At 32.5% G+C, this 15,121-nt stretch overlaps 1 long non-coding RNA gene across 1 annotated transcript in view; it reads right to left on the reverse strand.

Annotated features, from left to right (window-relative positions):
- LOC114075581 overlaps positions 1–12,786 on the reverse strand; it is a 20,384-nt gene extending 7,598 nt beyond the window's left edge. The window contains exons 1-2 of the long non-coding RNA XR_003575938.1: positions 11,984–12,786; positions 3,373–3,472 (exon numbers count right to left, since the gene is read on the reverse strand). This is a non-coding gene — a long non-coding RNA (uncharacterized LOC114075581). The remainder of the gene's footprint in view (positions 1–3,372; positions 3,473–11,983) is intronic.
- Positions 12,787–15,121: the final 2,335 nt, after the last annotated feature.

Here is a 15,121-nt window from a genome sequence, read left to right on the forward strand (position 1 = left end):
TTTTTACTTATTTTAGCTTCTTAGATACTCTTAGATTAGTAATTTGAGGATAGATGTTCTTGTGGTGATGACTTCCAGGTTTTGTGAATAATAAGTATTGAGCTTTTATAAGTTATTTAATCGATTTTCATTAATGAGTTAAAGTCTTCCGCATTATATTTTGTTATTTATGGTTGAAATGTTGGGGTTTGGATTGGTTGGTTCGCTCACACAGTAGGGTAAGTGTGGGTGCCACTCGCGACCCGTTTTGGGTCGTGACACGATCATACATTTATATTATATTTTTTAGTAACATTCATCTATCTCATTTGAAACAAGTGTGATCAATATTGCTATATTCATACATATACAAGTATCACAATGAATCAAGAACATGCATACACCACACAGACATAGAATCACAAACATCACCTACCTAAAAATAAGTTTGAAACCCTTAGAATTTTGATCCTTTACTTTCCGAATTTGCTCCTCTTGTTCTTGGTTTACAAAAAATACAATAACACATGAATCAACAAACAATCGCTAATACTTAATATTATAACAATTCTATGAACCATAGATCAAACCCATGATCCCAACTAACCTATTTAGGATTGTCTCCCCCATTGAAATCCTAACAAAACCCTTCCCCATCAATATTCATCCATTCTATTATATTCTACGGATCAAAAAAATGAATCCGGGGAATGAAAAGTTTTACCTCTAGACTGAAGAATGGTGAAAAATGAGTAGAAATCGTATGTGGTCGTTCCTTAGCTCTAAAAGTTGAAAAGTGTCAAAGAAGGTCATGTAAGGGTTTATTAACGACATTAACTCATGTCTAGCCCACCACATCGGCCTCATCTCGCTGTAGCGGCAGCGCCTGAGTGACTCAAGTGCCTGCCAAAGCAGCACTTTTGAACGAGTGACCACTTCATCTTTCATCGTCGATTTTTTCTTTCGCTGCACCTGCCACAACACCCAAATCCAGTTGTAGCAGCCCTACCAGAGTGAGAAAACTCCCGCCACAACGGCACAAACTGAACCAGAGAGATTTTTAAACGATTCTGAAATTCCTTTATGACAACACACCTCTAACCTACGAAACTCAAAAAATACCCTTTATGCTACGTTCGATTCCCCCATATCTACTCATTCAAATTCAATTACGTAAAGTCGTACAGGTTCCTTAACTAGTTATGTAACTACTCATGTAATCATAATCATAAATGGTTCACCCGATTGCTACTATATTTCTCTACACTTTAGTGACTCCGATTTCCTTCAAAACTGGACAAGGTTGGGGAAATCCAAATACTACTAAAAAGATTTTCCATCTCCAATTTTCCCCTGTTGGCATTTCTATAACGACGAAAATAGGTTGTTAGAGAAATCACTCAAAGAAAGGGATTAAATTTTAAATTACAATAAAAAAAACGAAAAGGATATAACAGCTCACAAATTCAAGATCATGAAATCACAACTACAAGTTATTTATCAACATCACCCAAAAAAATAATTAACCTCCAAATAACTAGATATTGCCGTTCTCCGGACAATTAAGAGTTCTTTTTCCGACTCTTTTAAAGGCGTTTACATAGACTGAGTAAGAGTTTAGGGTTACTTTAACTAATGAGCCAACTCATTTAGCTAGCTTTCCTTATGAACCTATTAGGCCCAAAAGATATTTTTTATAAAAAACTTTCTCATATATATATATATACACACACGGTTCGACCTCATATTTAAAACTGTTCATTATAATGATTAATTTTAATGCCTGATCACCAAATTTAAGGGATCAGAGACATATTCTCAAGTAAAATAGGAGAATAAATTGAGCTTGGACTAATAGAAAAATCCATTAAAAGCAAATCCTAAACGTTAGCTCGTGAGAATATTGATCTTAATGATATTGCTTACATGTTCATTTATAATCCACCATCCCGTCCTCGTCCTCCTCTTCTTGTTGTTTCTACAAGATCAAGGAGAAATGAGGAATCAATTTTTTACATAGTAAATACTATACCACTTGTTGTTGGTGATCAAGTTTCGAATCAACACACTCTTCCTCTACCTCTTCTCCTTCTACTACTACTACTCCATATGGTGTGTTAATTGGAAACTTGATCATCATCAACAAGTAGTATAGCATTTACGATGGAAGAAACTGATTTCTCCATTCTCCTTTAACCCGTAAGTAACAACATCAGGAGGAGGAGGTGATAGTGGAGTATCAATGAGCATGTTAGGATTTTATCCATATCAATATCCCCACGAACGAATTTTTTGGATTCGCCTTTTTTGAATTTTTCAGTTAGTCCACGCTCAATAAATTATCTTCTTTTACTTGAAAATATGTCTCTGATCCCTTACATTTGATGATCAGGCCTAGAAACTAAGCATTATACGAATTGCGAAGTTATATCAATTATTTTTGACACACATTTATATGTACAATGAATGAATTTACAATTATGTGTACTTATTCGACATAAATGTAGAGTAAAAATCTTGTACTTGTATTTGAAAATTTTAATTATAATATATACTTTCTTTATCACAAAATAATGTGAAAAGGTATGCAGTACGATGATTAAACAACTTAGTTTGACTAGGATATGGGCATAAATTCTTCAACTTTTCAAAATAAAAATGTATACAAAAAAAGTGCTGCAAATCAGCATAGAGAATGAATCAAAATATTTTTTTAAAATAAATTGTTTGTTCCTCAAATAATAACACTTTAACATATAATAGGATGAACATAGTATAAATAATGAATCCATATAACATGAACCAAATGGAAAAATATAGCCAATATCAAATGACATAGCCCTTTTTACATTTAGAAAAAAGTGGTGTCTAGGTCAATTTTGAGACAACCTTAAATCGTTTTGTTAAGTACATGTTACTTCTTCATCAACATAGGATTAAAAAGAACTCTATTCACCATAAACATTTAGAAGAAGAATCTATGGTTGCATTACAAGTGTCTTTTTGTTCTTACAATTTAAGCCTATAGTCAACATAAGAAAGTAAATACCTAATTTCACTATTTATTCGTGTACAAATTCTTCAAACCTTTTTCTAAAATAATAATTACATATATGAAAAATATTGTAAGCAAAGTTACAAAATTATTCAAGAAAAAATTGTGAAAACTTCAATAAAAGAAAACAATTGTTTGACTCTATAAGCAACAACACCTTCACATAAAATAGGATGAAAAAACTATATAACTCTATTTGTTCTACCTTATTTGATACAATTTTCGTGTCTTTTCAAATAAAATTTACTAACTAGAAGTAAACAAGGAGATAAATCACAATATATAATAATTCAAAAATATTTAAGAGACAAAACAAAAATTAAAATTATAGGACATACCTGATTTTTTGCGAGGGGACAATACCTAAATTTGTTTCGCCTTTTGGTCAAACTTTCAGTTTCTCTTCTTTTGCCTTCCTCATTATACAATTCTTGAAAACTGTAAAATAAAATAGTAAACATAAATTATTCAAATTCCATTTTAAAAAAATTTAATATACAATAATTATTTTTTTTACCAAAATCTAATATATAATGAATTAAGAAATAAAAATGAAAAGAAAGAAAAGTGAAAAATAATGAGCTATATTGCAAAACTCACCTCTTTTAGTCATAAAATTCCAAGTTAATAATACATAAAAATATAGTTGTGCTAATGACTAGGGCAAAATGCAATAAATTGATCATTTTCGTGCTTCGTTTTTCGAAAAAATGGTTTTACTCATGACTAAACAACTCTTTGGGACTTTTAAATATTTTGAAGAGTCGCCACCTAACAAATTGATGCGCGTTAGGAAACTTATCTATCCTAGCTATAAATATGTAAGGTCAACGAACCAGAGATCAGGGTAAGGGTTCAATTACCTCGACGGGATATTGTCAGGCATCCCTCGAGGTCCACAAATGTGGGTCCCAACTGTATCTCATGCAACTTATGTAGGGGGTTACAAGTAGCAAGTATGGTCAATTCATTTAGGTCTTTTAATTTAAACATGTAAGCTGGATAATGAATAATATTAAATAGTTTATTATTTTAATTAAATTTTTAAGCATGCGAGACAAGGCGATAACATAATATAAACATAACAAATACTAAGCAAATAATAAAGGGAAAAGAGATGAGACAGAAATTACACAATAAAATAGTCAAGAGCAATATTTTATTTTATTTAATAAATAACCCCAAATAAATATAATTACACCGCGTAAAAAAGGAAAGGGGAAAGGAGACTCTGAAAGACGTTACGGATCAACACTCGGCTTATGTATAGGAACAAACAAAACAGATTTTTTTGTTTACGGCTCGAGGAAATGTCATCATTTTTGTAGGGACTAAACTACCCTACCCCACAACCCCATGCATAACGTCCTAAAAGGTGTCTAGTGCCCTCAGCTAATGTCCCAGAGACATTGGAAAATTTTAAGGAGGTTTTATGTTGTATGAAAAAAATATGTTCCTAATAGGCCCCTTAGACACCAAGTCAAACAAATAGGACGAACATTTAGAACATAAATCTCGCATTGGCCTCTAAATTTTATTAAACATGCTTTCAAACACACATAGTTGTGAAGGTCTCGTTCTATGTGTGTGTGCAAACAAAAAACTTAATAATAAAGATTTAAAAATGAGTAATAAATAATATTAACAAGCAGAATATTACAAGGGCCAAAGATTTATTTAATTTAAAGTTTTAATCTAAAACATTGCAGTTTCATACCGGCACTGGTTTATTAGCTGGTTTTAACTTGTAAAATTGGAACACCCTAGAAAAAAATTTTGAACTAAGACTCGAACGGTAAGTCGTTGTAAGTGATATTTCACCATGGAATTAAAATTTTCTTAAGTATTAAGGTCAGCTCACTAGATTTAGCACCTCGAGTTCCAAAAAGAATTAAATTGGAAATAGCAAAATCTGAAATTTTGTAAGTTAAGCTAAGTATGTATTTAGGTCAACTTTCGACGAGCATAACTCATAGCACATGATGAGTGAGGTGAGCTAAAAGGTACCATAGAAAATATCCCCGAATTATTTTTCCAAATCCGTTGAGTTTGGTAACTTTTAAGTTCGGATGAGTGAGATATGACCTTTTGAAGTTAGCTTGTCTAGTTAAAGAAAGTTAGCCGAAAATAGTGAGGGGTATTTTAGTCCTTTCCTTACCCAATCAAATTTAACACGTTTTTAGTCATGTTTTTGGGTTATAGTACTTTTGGGTTAAGTTTTATAATCATAATAAACACCTAGGGTTTTAATTGAGAGTTCAAGAAGAGGCAAGAAAAGAAAAGAGGAGAAAAGAGGCAAGGATGAAGGCGTCCGTCGACGTTCTTGAGTCTAGTTGCGGATTTTCTCCATGGTCTAATCCCAAAGAGGTATACAATCTTCCATAGTGTTGGTTTATTTCACCCACACACCAATCATGTTTTTTTCACCGAAATTTCATGCTTATGGTTTAAAGATTAGAGTTCTTGATGAGTTCTTGAACACCTTCTAAATGTTGTTGTGTTGGAGTGTTGATGATTTCTTGAGATCAAATTGAGTAATTTTAGTGTTTTTTTCAAGTAGATTAGAGTGTAATTAAGTTAAGTAATTGAATCCAAGTGATTGGGGAAGAAATCGTTCGAATTTAGGCAAGTTAGGTGTTAGGACCGAAAATAAGCAGGTGTAAACGCGGAAGCTAGCAAAGTAAACCTCGAAATACCACGAGTAAGAAGACAACGAGAAATATACCAAAAGACACAAAGATTTAACGTGGTTCGGTCAATCGACCTACGTCCACAAAGGAGATGAGCAATCCACTATAAATATGAGAGTACAAAATACAGAGGGAAACAACCTCAACCAATTCACTCGGAATACATGGGAGGTTCACACAAGTAATAACGTATCAAGCTTGTGACCCACAAATTCTCCCTCTAACCAAAACTCTCAAAGCCCTTAAGACTACATTGTGAATGCTTATTAAGTTAGAAAGAATATGTCTCTATTTATAGAGTTCTAAACATTTTCCTACTAGAAAAATGATTAGTCAATCCAAAACCTTTTCCTAAAAGGAAAACCTATTTATGGTAGAAATTTAGGACAAATAAAATCTAACCAATCTCCCCCTTNGCCTGAATTTCTGACAAAATAAATTTGTCCACCTTCTTCACTTAATCTTCAACAACTTGCTTCTCCTCTCCATAATCTCCTTTGCAAAATTTATGTCTCAACACAGAGAACCTCTCTGAAACAATTTCTCCAACAAAATCTTCATTACTGTCAAAAAGGTTGCGGCTAGAACTACACCCGTCAAGATAAACACCTCTTTCTAACCTGGTTCAATCATCGATTATCGAACCACTAAACCTGACTCCATCATTGAATCTGGCTCTGATACCACTTGTTAGGACCGAAAATAAGCAGGTGTAAACGCGGAAGCTAGCAAAGCAAACCTCGAAAGACCACGAGTAAGAAGACAACGAGAAATATACCAAAAGACACAAAGATTTAACGTGGTTCGGTCAATCGACCTACGTCCACAAAGGAGATGAGCAATCCACTATAAATATGAGAGTACAAAATACAGAGGGAAACAACCTCAACCAATTCACTCGGAATACATGGGAGGTTCACACAAGTAATAACGTATCAAGCTTGTGACCCACAAATTCTCCCTCTAACCAAAACTCTCAAAGCCCTTAAGACTACATTGTGAATGCTTATTAAGTTAGAAAGAATATGTCTCTATTTATAGAGTTCTAAACATTTTCCTACTAGAAAAATGATTAGTCAATCCAAAACCTTTTCCTAAAAGGAAAACCTATTTATGGTAGAAATTTAGGACAAATAAAATCTAACCAATCTCCCCCTTGGCCTGAATTTCTTACAAAATAAATTTGTCCACCTTTTTTACTTAATCTTCAACAACTTGATTCTCCTCTACATAATCACCTTTGCAAAATTTATTTCTCAACACAGAGAATCTCTCAAAAATAATTTATCCAATAAAAATCTTCATTACTGTCAAAAAGGTTGCGGCTAGAACTACACCCGTCAAGATGAACACCTCTTTCTAACCTGGTTCAATCACCGTTTATCGAACCACAAAACCTGACTCCATCATTGAATCTGGCTCTGATACCACTTGTTAGGACCGAAAATAAGCAGGTGTAAACGCGGAAGCTAGCAAAGCAAACCTCGAAATACCACGAGTAAGAAGACAACGAGAAATATACCAAAAGACACAAAGATTTAACGTGGTTCGGTCAATCGACCTACGTCCACAAAGGAGATAAGCAATCCACTATAAATATGAGAGTACAAAATACAGAGGGAAACAACCTCAACCAATTCACTCGGAATACATGGGAGATTCACACAAGTGATAACGTATCAAGCTTGTGCCCACAAATTCTCCCTCTAACCAAAACTCTCAAAGCCCTTAAGACTACATTGTGAATGCTAATTAAGTTAGAAACAATATGTCTCTATTTATAGAGTTCTAAACCTTTTCCTACTAGAAAAAGGATTAGTCAATCCAAAACCTTTTCCTAAAAGGAAAACCTATTTATGGTAGAAATTTAGGACAAATAAAATCTAACATTAGGGTGAGAAAGCAAGCAAAAGTGCTTGGCAGAATTTTCTGGGTTGGGGGTTGGCGCGGCGCGCCAGCCAGAGCGCCCCAAACCCATCTCTGTCCGTCAGGGGTTGGCGGCCCACACCACAGATAGCCCCACGATCGTCTGCCAAGTCCAGTTTGCCTCTGGTAGCTCCGTTTGAATTCGTTTAAAGTGCACCTTCACTCCATTTTGATTCTAACTAAGTTAAGCTACTTCTAAACACCGAAAATCAGTCCTAGTATGATCATAACCTTGAATTCATAATTAAAATTCAAGGTAGAGTTGAAATTTATGTTTTGAGAATTCTTTCCAACGTTATTAGAAAGTCCTTTAGAAGAGTCTTCCACAACTTCTAGTAACTTGTTTTAAGACTCAAGCGAGTATAAGAGTGAAGAGTATGTATTCACGAGTCTAACATATCTCCTAGATCCTTCATATCATGAATTATAACTCTTGAATTCATAATTCGCATTCAAGAAAGAGTTAAGAGTGGAGTTCAAGAAAGATTTTGAGTTCAATAGTGAATCCTTTTGAGGTCAACTATTGATTTGAACTAAGTTTTGAGGAAGTAAATAAGAGAATGAGAGAGTCATGTACATGAGTTCCATCTAGTTACTTAGACCGATTCAAGTTGTTCATGCCCATAATATCCCCATGAACTCTATAAGTCCAACAGTCTTGAGTTGAGAAGTACCATATAGTTCTCGAGTTGAGTAGTTTATGATCATAATTCCGCATGAACCCTCCAAGTTGAAAATTATGAAATCATCCATAAACATGAGATCATGAACCTTGAATCCATACTTCAATTCAAGGAAAGTTAACAGTCAAGTCTAGAAGTTAAGAAGAAAGTCAAAGTAAAGTTTCTAAGGTTTTCTAAAGTCTTTCACAAACATTTTCACTGTGTTTTAAAGACTTAAAGTTCAAGTCAAGAAATAGTAAAAAGTTGAGTTAAATTCTCAAAATCTATAAGGGAACTAAGTATTCTGTAAGAGTTAAGTTTCATATTATGAAAAAAGCAAGAGTTGAGTTCATTTCTCAAAACTTATAAAGGGACTAATTATTCTCTAAAGGTTTATAAATGTTTCACATTTAAGTTAAAAAGGGAACTAAGAGTTCCAAACGAATTTTGAACTAAAAGAGGAATATTGATTCCAAAAGGAGCTTTTTAAAGCTAAGGTTCAACAAATTATCTCAACCCAAAGGAAGGAAGTTTTATTAAAAGTATGAGCTAAAGTATGTTTTGAGAGTAGTATTGAGGACTGATGTGGAGACGAGAGTTCATATTAACTCAAGTCTCCATGTAAACCTTGAAACCATCATGGAAATTTACAGATCATACTTTTTAGATGATCACGTAAGGAGAGCTAGTGGATCCACTAAGTTAAGTTAGTCCTATACTGATGGCAAGGTATAGGATGGTCCTTGGGCAACGTGAGATAATACGTTATATCATCAGTTAAGCTCAAAGTAATGGTTGTCGCTTAGAGAACTCCCACAGTATTAGTTACATGGTTCCTCACGGGGTTGTGCTTAGCATGAACGGGGGTATGAGACTTGGTTCATGCATTGCACAAGTATACTTTGAGAGGGATCATGATATGTTTTTATGATATTATTATCTTGAGTTAATATCATGTTTTAAACAACTTTTCTTTATATTGCACTTATTTTAAACTGCTTTATATCGAAATGAGTTTAGTTAGTATCAAAAGTTAAGTATATTGAGTTGAGTATCCATAGTCATGTATCATATATTTGGGTTCAGTATTTAATCTCCGAGTTGAGTATCTTATTCTTGAGTATTCCTTGAGCTTCATGTTTGAGAAGAGGTAAGAATGTTTCCATCTTTTATTCAAGTGTCAAGCTCATGTTATAGTTTAGAATTCCCCTTACATGCTCGTACATTCCACGTACTGAGCCAATTGGCCTGCATCTTTTGATGATGTAGAGACAGGTATACAGAATCATCAACTGGAGCTTCGTTGATACTCTTAGAGTTAGAGTTAGCTATGGTGAGCCTCCTTGCTTCCGGAGGATTTCATTTACTTTTCAGTTTAGCTAGGAGGTCGTGGGTCTTGTGCCAATTCTATCTTTATCAGTTAAAGGCTTCATAGATAGTCAGTTTAGTTAAGGAGTCTGTATTTAACATTTACTTTATTAATTGTTTTAAAGACTAAAGTTATCTATTTTATGACTAGTTGAATATATTGTTTTATTCAAAGTTGTTGATTTGAGTTAAAATTTCTTAAGTTGAGTTTGTTAATTTTATTTCACTTTTCAAGCTTTGTATGCTTAAGTGAGTCTTCTGCTTGTAGTCAGCCAGGATGAGGGTTTGCTTGGGGACTAGCAATGGTCTTCGAGTGCCGGCCACATCCAGGGTGTAGACTCGGGCTGTGATAAAAATATTATTCAAAATACAGAATTTATTTATTTACATATTTGAACAGGGCAGATGAGCATGCAAAGAAAGATTTAGCATTTGATTTTAAGTCGCGAGAATTTAAATGTGGCAGATACACAGAAAAGGATTAATTGATTTTCATATTGGAGGACAATTTATTTACCAAGCAAACTAGCATGCAGGAGGGAAATATGAGTTATTATTTTTTATCTTTTAAATAAAAGGTCATGGTACGGTTGTAGAAAAGTGCATTAAAGTAACTCAGTTATTTAACATTCTAGCATATAATTGATTTATTTTAAGTGGTGGAAAATAATTGTAATACAGAAATAGTTACCAGCGGACTGAAAATATGCAGAGGATTATCATAATTGTTCAGCATGCTGAAATTACTTAATAATACCTAGAACATGATTATAAATGATTGAAAGGTCACACGTATTGCATAATTCCTAGAGTCGTGATTACTAATCAATTTGCAAATTAGAAAGTATTTAATCATAAGCCTTAACATATGAGAATTGAGTTAACATGTCAATTTTAATATACAACACATATAAACATGATTTCTTTTGTAGATAGCGTTAAAGCCTATATGTTGATTTTCATATCCCAAAATATACCCTTAAATGAGTTACCAAAATTAATTGTTACATCCTAAATAGGATCTCTAAACAAACTAACATGCGGGCACATTATTAAGTGAATAAAGAATCAAAATTTATACAACATTAGTTTGTATATGCATGCAATCTAATTTTATTTATAAAAAAATATTTTTGTACATTTTTCTCATATAAGGATGATTTATTACACCCGTTGAATATTACACAAGACAAATACAAACCAACGGTTGATTTTAGATGATTATTTAAGAGATATTATAATACTTTTTCATTCTTCAAGTAATTTACACATAGGAAGATTTCATAGCAATCACACCTAATAAAATAAAATAAATGAGAAAAAATTAGCACGTAATTTTCCCTTCCCCTTGAACGATACCCCAACATTTCATATACAATAGAGAGTTAGAGTCTTACACATATAACAAGACAAAATAAATAGCAAATGAACAAAATATATAACATTAAAATAAACAATATAGCTCCGCCAGGAATTTTCTTCTAGGGGACTCTTCTACATTTTGAACTCTAACTTCATAACATGCTAGAAGGGATAATGTAACACATACATATATAATGGTAAAATAATCATAAAATAAAATATTGATTGTAACACATTACTTTCACACACACGCGCGCGCACAAAAATTTAAACTAATGGAGGTTCAACTAACCAGTTAAAGCAGAAATGTTTATCAGCATTGACACAACTCAATCAACTATTTGACCCGAACACAGAAAAACGTTGGAGAGCCCTCTTAGAGTTCACAAGACTATTGTTTTAATTCTTTTCTTTAGAGTAGAGAGAGTTTTTGATAATTTCTAAGTATATGTCTCTAATTATTTTTCTGATGGTTAAAGCCTATCCTAATGAGAATGAGGGCATCTCTTTATATAGTGGAGGAGAGGGCATGTAATATATGACAAGAAAATATTTAGGATCAATCACATATTTTTTCCTTAATTAAAAAAAACAAATCAGTAATATTATTTTAAATTATTTTTGGCTCAATCAAATATAGTTTTACTAAAATATAACAAGTGAGAATCAATTCAACTTCAAATTAAGCCAATTATGATCAATTAACATTAATAAATAAAATAATAAGCAAAATTTACCTTACCCAAGAGACAAGAAATTTGTCCGCGTTAGCACAGTACCATACTAACTACCTTAGCATAAATTACTCAATTTTAAGGAAGGATATAATAATTATATTAAAGGAACAAATAATTTAAACATGCATAGAACTTTCATCACATTGCATATAAGAAGAAGAGTAACATTGCTAAGATGATATAATGATTTTAAAAGAAATGTACCCGGACGGATCGGTTAAATATCCCTCTTTTGACCAGTTTGAAACTTTCAAAAGCATCGCCGGAGTTCGCCTTGTTCACTAGATCGAAGCTGTTGTCCGGAAATGAGAGAGGGGAGAGCAGGTAGGCGACTTGGAACTGCTGCTGGCGTCGTTTGGCTGTTGGCTTCACTGGAGCACGCAGGCCGTAGGTTGCTTGGTCTCTACTGTTCTTCGTCGGCTGCCTGCTGATCTTGTGCCCGAGATGGCTGCCGATGTTGTTGTTTTCGTTTGCCGGCTAGTGGCGTGGCACTTCTGTCATCACTGAAGTCGCTTGTTTGCTGCTTTTTCGTTGCTGCTATGGCCGGTTGCTTTCTTTTGCAACACTGGAGAAAGGAGAGGAGAGAAACAGAGGCAGCCAGCGGCTGTTTTCCTCACCTGGCTACTGTCCATCGCTGGAAAGAGAGAGAAGGGAGGAGAGAGGAGAAGAGGCGATGGGAGAGAGAGTTTTCGGTGGAGAGAAAAGATGGGAGAGAGGGTGGCTAGAGAGGGAAGAGAGGAAGAGTAGAAAAATGGATAGTTAGGGCTTGGGTCTTTTGATATCCAAAAGGAAAGAAAAGACGGCTGAATCTGAACCGTTAATTATTAAAGAGATGATGGGCTGAGGTTCAATATCAAAAGATGGATGCTCCAGATTATAAGATAAAATCTCAAAATCACATTGGATTAGATTTGAATGACCAAAATTGCAATAAAAATTAGCTAGAATTGGAACGGGATAGTGGATATAATTGAAGTACAATTTGAATTGAATAGACAAGAATTGAAAGAAATTTGAATAGAATAGACTAAAATTTAAATGATTTTGAGGAAAATTAAAGAGATCGAAGATATCCAATTAAAATACTATATATATTAGAATGTTTTTTATTTAATTAAACTCGCTTAAATTTGTAAATATTTCAGTAAAATAATTATTTCAAAAATTTATTAATAATTCTAAAATATTTTAATAATAATTTTTTATAAAGTATCCATACAAAAATATTTATTTTTTGACAAAATCGACAAACATTTTAAACTCGGAATATTGTAAAAAATATGTATTTAATCTAATAACATTTTTTGAAATAATTAATGGTCGTCAAAATTGGGTGTCAACAATCATACAGGAATGAAATAAACAAATAATTAAAAAGATTAATCAAAAATAATAATGAACCCCCAAAAAGTTACATTCTAATTAATCTTTTAAAAAACATTGGAAAAAACGAAAAAGAATATCAAAAATTCTAGATCGTGAAATGAGAACAACAACTTATTTATCAAAATCATTGTTTTCTTTTTAGAAAAAGAAAACCCAGAAATCACAAAAAGCACCTTCATCAGTAGTATCGCATATTAAGTTTGAAGATACCGACCGCAAACAACAAAGCTTGACAAATTATTTTGCTAACTTCGCCTTGATGAGCAATAAATAAACATTGAAAAGAACATAACAAAGAAAATCTAAACTCCAAGATCATGAAATCACAAGAACAAATAATTTATCAACATCGTTAAAATAAAAAAAATAAACCCCCAAAAATGAAGGTAGTTAAAATGATTTAATTTTTTTCACATCTATGAAAACATTCTTCAATAATTGTGCATCTTTGCTTAGCTTTTTGTAAATTCTACATGTCAAAACACTGTTCATCCTAACTTTTCGATCATCAAATCAGTCATATTTCTTTTATACATTGCAAAAAAAATTAATAAAAAGGAAACTGAACGAAATACTATTTTCCTTAATTATAAACATATACGTTCCATTATTTGCATGCAAACCATATATTATTAAAAAAGATCATATCAATAGCAACAAAATCACAACAAAAAGTACCTTGGTGTCTTCATTCTTGATTTAGTGTGGATAAAGGAACAAAGAAACAAACTAACAAAAATTTAAAGAAATTTTGATTTTTTTGGATTGTTATAATTTGAATGGTTAATGTGTGAAGAGGTCTTTTGAATTAGAAAAATATATATAATCTACGGACAAATTTGGATGATAATAATAGTTAATCTCAACTATTTCTTCCATGAGTTATAAAACATACAAGATTTGGGATTTTCCTTTTTATTGTTTGTTGTGCCTTATTCGGAGTGTGTTTAGGTCAACTCGCCTATGAATTTATTATTTTTGTTTGGTATATGCAACTTCCTATCAACATCTGTATTAGGTAATATTAGATTGAGGCAAATGCATGATTTCAAGTTTATGAATTTCTATTGTGACTCGCACTACAAAATAAGTCATAATTCTCAACAAAAATATATGTTGGTAAATCTATCAAATCGGTTGGTAAATTGAGTTACTTACTGGTTAATAACGAAAATCAAAGCGTTTCTAAAAGGCTTGTCGGTAAATTTTTCCAACCAATTATAATCGTTGGTAAACTTACTTACCAAAAATCGGTTGGTAACCACCTGAAGATTTTGTTAGTAATTTATGAAAATTGGCTCTAACATTTTCGTTGGCAAATTTACCAACCAAAACTTGGTTGGTATCCCGTTAGTATCTTCACTAATGGATAGAAAATAGGTTAGTAAATTTGGTTGTTTATATTTTAAATTTTTTAAGTAATTGGTTGGTATATTCAATAACAAAAAATCGTCATTCGTAATCCATTAAAATTTTAGTAACGTAGAGAAAATGTGTTGGTAAATTAATATCTATTTTTCAAAATTTGTTGGTAATAAGTTTGCAATTCATAAGTTTTACTTATGGAATAAAAGTATATTAGTAAAAAAGAAAATTCAAATTCTTGATTCTAGTATAAGTATATGCCAGTAAAGTAAATTTCTAGAGATTTTTACTTTAGTAGATATGTTAATTGTTGCTTTAAGAATATCAAAGCAAAGTTAAATAGCTGAGAACCCCTCGTCTTTTTATAATATGCTGACATTTACTAGCAGAAAATAAATCAAATAATTCAGAATTACATATGAAGCAATATACAAGAAATGGTTTCCACAATACAACAGAAAACAATGGCTTCAATTACATCAAATAACTTATCTCCACCCACAAGAAAAAAAAAGAGTTCATCATCATCCAAAGAAAAATAGTTGACGTTTGAAGAATCAGAATGATATTGTGTCCACTTTAATTACACGA

Source organism: Solanum pennellii, chromosome 1 (assembly GCF_001406875.1).
Source record: "Solanum pennellii chromosome 1, SPENNV200".
Classification (NCBI taxonomy): domain Eukaryota; kingdom Viridiplantae; phylum Streptophyta; class Magnoliopsida; order Solanales; family Solanaceae; genus Solanum; species Solanum pennellii.